At 35.3% G+C, this 5,960-nt stretch overlaps 1 pseudogene; it reads right to left on the minus strand.

Annotated features, from left to right (window-relative positions):
• Positions 1–4,785: 4,785 nt before the first annotated feature.
• LOC144313627 (26S proteasome non-ATPase regulatory subunit 6 pseudogene) lies at positions 4,786–5,960 on the minus strand (annotated as a pseudogene).

The raw sequence follows: 5,960 nt of genomic DNA on the forward strand, positions 1-5,960 counted from the left end.
AAGAAAGGGTGGAGATTTATCAATATTATGGAATTTTTTTCCTTTTCTCTCTACGCTTCTATAAAAATCAGTTTAATGAAAGGACATAAAATACTGACCTAAAGGGTCAGGTAAATCTGAAAATGTTCACATGTGTACATATACACACAATTAAAATAAAGATTTTAAAACACAGACTATTTTTTAGTAAGAATAAAATTTGTGCTTTAAAAATGTTATCTAGTGTGTCAATGTAAATACATATAGAACAAGTTGTAAACTACTTTGAAATTTTCTGACAGCAACAAAAGATGGATATAGAGATTCACCAGAAATAAAACCCATCAAATTAGTAACCAAAGATTAAACATCCAGTTAGAAAACATGCCCAGGCTGTGAGAGTTACTCATATAAGTGACACTTTCTATCTTCTCTTCTCTCGTAATTCTTCTCTTGTCAAGATTACTTAATTTCTCATTGCTATTAAATTTCAATTTGAATTATTTTGGAAAGTAGTGTGAGTTTTTAAAAAGTAATAAATTATGTTCTTTCATGAGAAAAATCTTGCCTAGTTTCCTATATAACTTTGGTACAATGGCAATTTAAAAGTGTGATATTAAAACCTCCCTACTCATAGCACAGTTGATTTTGCTGAATTTAGTCAGAGCCCAGAAATTGGAGAGAATTTTCCGTGTCTTCATATAATACTTTCTTTGTGAGAAGCCTAAGCAAGAAGTACCTGTGCTTAGTGACAAGATGAGTCAGAAATTCTTACAAATTAAATAAAATAATTCTATTGACTTTGAACTGTGTAACTGACATTTCCCCTTTTCTTTTGTACTCTTAAGCTTACAGCCAAATAGCCCATTCTTGGTGCTGCTAAATGTTTCACAACTAGATCTCTGGGGAAAACAGAAAAATTCTGCTTTGTGGTATTTACCAACTTCTGAAGTGTAAATTCTTCCACCAAGGTGATTTTAAGCTACAAAGATGGTGGTACAGCAATGGAGCCGAGAAAAAAATGTGCGCAGTTGGTATGCACAGCTCCAGTGTATTGCTGAGACCATCCATTATATTTATGCCCTAATTTTATACTATTTATGCATTTTTCCTAGCCTTCCATTTTCTTACCCTTGTTTCTTTGCTTGTGTTTTGTTCATCACATTTTTTATCACAGATTAAACCATTTGCATCCTTTCTGGTGTAAGATAAAATAAAATAAAGACCAACTGATTAATTAGTAGGAAGATGAATTTAAGACATAACTTTTGTGATATCTGCCAAATCTATCTTTCATCTTTGGTTTCATTAACAATAATGTCTGGAAGATAAGCTTTCCCATGAAAGATTCTCTAGAACTTTTCTTTAGCTTTCTTCAAAAAGGAATAGTGCAATGTTAATGAAGTATAGCAGGAAGTTTGATATCTTCTAAGTGGCTGATAAATTGTGCATACCTCATTTGAGCTGTGAATTCTGTATATGAATTGTAGTATATGAAGAGTAAGAAAGCATTCAGATATAACATCTTGAGTTAGTTATATCTTGACAGAAACCAAATATCCGTGCTCTCTATAGGGGACTCTGAAGAATTTTGTGTAGAAATGGCCTCCTCACCTTCCAGGCCACTACAGCTTACTGGCCTGAGAACTACTGTGATGTGAGCTGCAGAACTGCATCTTCAAGTGTGTTTATGGCACTAGTATTGATTGCTTCATTCTGTCCAACTACCCCTTGCAATAAACAACTCAGCTAGAGTCTGCACTGTTGGGAAGCAGTGGATGCATTATTTAACAGTAACTAATCAATATCAAACAAGCCTCCCCTTTGTTACAGCAGTACTATTGATAGACTCCTTCTCCATTTTAATTTTTTATTATTTTGCATTGATTTCTGAAACTCAATTCTGTATCTTACTTTTCTTCCATCAGTAACTGTGAGCTGAGCCCTACCTGACTAGAAATCTAACATCTTTTTTGAATCACAAATCACCCAACATTGTTATGAAACAATTAGTGGAGAGTTAAAAAAAAATTATTCAACTTTGCTCTAATCAAATTTAATTAGTGTGATACATTAAGTACAGTATTTTGGGGAGGATACATATAGAAAAATCTGAAAAGACAAAATTTTTGCTGCTGTATAAGTTTCAGGGAGCAGGCTCTCAAAATCTTCCATTTAACCTCAGTGAATGTGGGAAGAAATTCAGTCCTGTAACTACCATTAACGTAATAGGAATTTGTCATCTAAATCCTGCTCTCTCTATGGAAGAATAGTGTCCTTAGTTCTTTCATTCTTCTTTATTTCTTCCTTCTGTTCTTTTTTTTCTCTGCTTGCTTGCTTCCTTTTTTCCTTCCCTCCTTCTTTCTTTCTTTTCTTCTTTTTAAATCTTTGATGATTGTCTAGAATAAAACATTAATGGCAGCTACTTTGAGCATTGTTCCACCTGAGTGCTAACCCCTAATCAGCAAAACATAAAAGATTTTATCATCTGTCTATGTAAACAGTATGAGAGGAAGTCAGATATGAGCAGGCACACAGAGAGAAGTAGATGAATGCAGCTATGTGAATTGGGCTGAAAATAAGCAGAGAGATACTGGCTGGTCTGTTCATTTGATACAATGTTTGTAATTATCTTTTTTGGCCTATTATACAGCAATGATAGAACTTGTAGGTACTTTATAGTACTTGTAGGTAATTTATAGAGGTTAACTTGTAGGTTAAACTACAAGTTGTAGGTAATTTATAGAGGTTGAAAATTTGAACTTGTAGGTAATTTATAGAGGTTGAAAATTTATGTACTAAAGATATTTCTTTTGGGTTACTTATGCTCATTAATAGGTATTTGTTGTTCAATATGTATTTTCTGATTACAAAAGAAATTCAAATTCTTCACAAAAAATTTAAAAATGTAGGAGTAGAAAGAAAATACTAATTGCTCCATACTTCTACTTATCTAATAACAATTGTTATTAGAACTTGTAGATAATTTATAGAGGTTGAAAATTTATGTACTAAAGATATTTCTTTTGGGTTACGTATGCTCATTAATAGGTATTTGTTGTTCAATATGTGTTTTCTGATTACAAAAGAAATTCAAATTCTTCACAAAAAATTTAAAAATGTAGGAGTAGAAAGAAAAATACTAATTGCTCCATACTTCTACTTATCTAATAACAATTGTTAAGTTGTTCAGATTTTGGTATGCACAGCCAGCAATTCATTCTCTTTTTTTCTCCCCATATGTGATTAACTTATGTTACCTGGAGTGTAAATTATACAGAATATCATGTCCAGCCCCTACATAATTTTGCACAAGAGGCCAGGTTATAATTATTTTACTAATGTTTTATTTTTGTCACTATTATTTAAAAACACACTTTAAAAAATAAATAAAAAGGCACTTTAGTATGACATCCTATACTAATATTGAATTATATGTTTGCCTTAAGTGTTAAATTACTGTTATTTTGGTAAGGGACACAGGGTATCAATATTTATTCTTCACTACAAAGTTTAGAATTCCAGAGCCAAATATTAAATATAAAGAATAAAAACAAATCTGAACTGGAAGTGTAAGCTCTGGATAATTGGGAGCAGGAAACCAGGTGAGAAACAAAAAGGCCTTTGGAACTAGGATAGCTTAAGCTCATAGGTCAAAATAAGCTGTAAAAAGAGAATTCAAGTTCTCTCAGAGAAGGCCATGATCCAGGTGCAGATTTCTAGTTTTATCTCTATGATGTCTCCATTCTCATTTTCCTTCAGCAATATTCAACGTATGTGGAACACTAACAACACACATAAGATTTGAATGTCTCCATTCTCATTTTCCTTCAGCAATATTCAACGTATGTGGAACACTAACAGCAACACATCAGATTTGGCTGCTGGAAATCTGACAGCCAAATTTAAGTGCAGCCCCTAGAATCTTTTATGTTTTGCTGATTAGGGGTTAGCACTCAGGTGGAACAATGCTCAATGCTAGAAAGTACATAGCACTTTAGGATTTATGCTTTAAATTTCATGCTGACTCAATTTGACATGCTCACCTTCGTTTTTTTTTTTTTCTCCTTTTTGAAATCAACAAGGTCCTCTATATCTATATTTATGATTATATCATTGTAAGCTCTTTAAAATCATGTCTAGAGTGAGGTTAAATGAGGAAAACTTAAGATATAACTGTGCTAGAAACTAAGGAGAATAAGCTATCAAATAAGGGATGATTTTGATTCTCAGTAAGAATGAGTCTAGTAAAAAAACCTTTTTACTAAAAGAAAAAAGCCCCCAGTGTGTTACACCATGGGGAGCAGGGTGGTGGCAAAATCATGACCTGTCAATGTGCCCTGTCATCCCAGCCTGCCTAGATCATAAACAGATATCTAAGAGCCAACATTGCCAACTACCCATTGTGGGGGAAGACTTTAGCCATTTAGTTTTTAATCTCTGGAAAGACTTAACTATATTTAGTTACTTAAGGAATTTCAACATTTATGGTTTACTTAATTTAATTTATTTATTTAAGATTTTATTTATTTATTCATGAGAGAGAGAGAGGCAGAGGGAGAAGCAGGATCCCTATGGGGAGCCTGATGTGGGATTTGATCCTAGGACCCCAGGATCATGTCCTGAGCCAAAGGCAGATGCTCAACGTCTGAGCCACCCAGGTGCTCCAACGTTTATATTTTTAATTGAGATAATTACTACAAAAATTGGAAATGTAAATAATTAGAAACATAATGTTTTTATTTAGAAAATCATCAAATTAATTATCAGAGCTTAATGACTTGAGTAGTATTCTTTAACTTAGACTTTTTTTTTTTGAAAGAAACAACAATGCAGTATTTATTCAGCTGAACTGGGTAAAGTAAGCTATAAAAATTCCAAATAGTTATCTCTAAAGGAAATCCCTCGTTTACGTGGTTTTACATATTAATTACTCTGGAAAGTTTTTGAACTCTGTTTAGTAGAAGATCTCCTTTCTTGATAGTTTCTTGGTACTGCCAGTTCTTGCTATCAGGTCTGTTGGTCTCCACTATTTCATTAACTTTATCTATTTTGCAGTGTAGTCTCCCTGCAGCAATAAATCTGGAGAGCTCTTGATCGATGAATTCCACGCCAACACCAAAGGCTTCTGCCATATAGCCAAGAGTCAGTGACCTATACGATTCCAACAGCTGGCTATATGCATGGATTCTCATTTCTCTTACGTAGTATCGATAATGAGGAGCAAAAAGCCAGTCCTTTTTCATTTCCTGTTCCACAATAGCTAAAGACTGGAAGAAAACAGAGTAACGACACTCATAGAGTGAAAATAGGTATTGCCGGACCGCTGGAAGGCTGTGCAGCACCTCAAGGATCTCGGCTCCTTTAATCACCTTTTCCCTGAGATCTGGTCTTTCTAAAGCAACCATGCTGACATAGACCGTGTAAGTCACAAAGGTCTTATAATCCATAAGTTCATAGGATGTGAATGTTGAAACTGTGTCAAGGAAGAGTTCAGCTGCCTGTTTGAAATCACGGATAGCCACACAATAAAGACCTTGATAAACCTTTAGGCGGTTTCTCCTGTCCCAATCTCCTCCTTCCTCTATTAAGCTTTTGGCCTTTTCTGTGTTTCGTGCGATGAGATCATTGTCCATATAAAATAATCCAATCCTAAGAAGATAGAACACAATACCCAGACGGTGACCCAGAGCCACAGTTTTGTCACATGTCTTGCGAAAGGCTGTCAGAGCACCATCCTTGTCGCCGACGCGGCACAGGTACTCGGCCTTGGCCATCATGGCGTCCCGGATCTCGCTCTCCCCCAGGTTCTTCTCCGCGTCTTCCAGCTCCTCGTCCAAACGCTTCAACTCGTCCTCGTCGGCCTTCCTCATTTTATGGAGCAGGTCCGTGTCCAGCTGCCAGTCGAGGGATTCGCACGGGGCTTCGTAGTAGGGAGCCATGTTGTTGTCGCGGACGGCCGCCATCAGCTCGTCGCGCAC

This window comes from Canis aureus, chromosome 5, assembly GCF_053574225.1.
Source record: "Canis aureus isolate CA01 chromosome 5, VMU_Caureus_v.1.0, whole genome shotgun sequence".
NCBI lineage: Eukaryota > Metazoa > Chordata > Mammalia > Carnivora > Canidae > Canis > Canis aureus.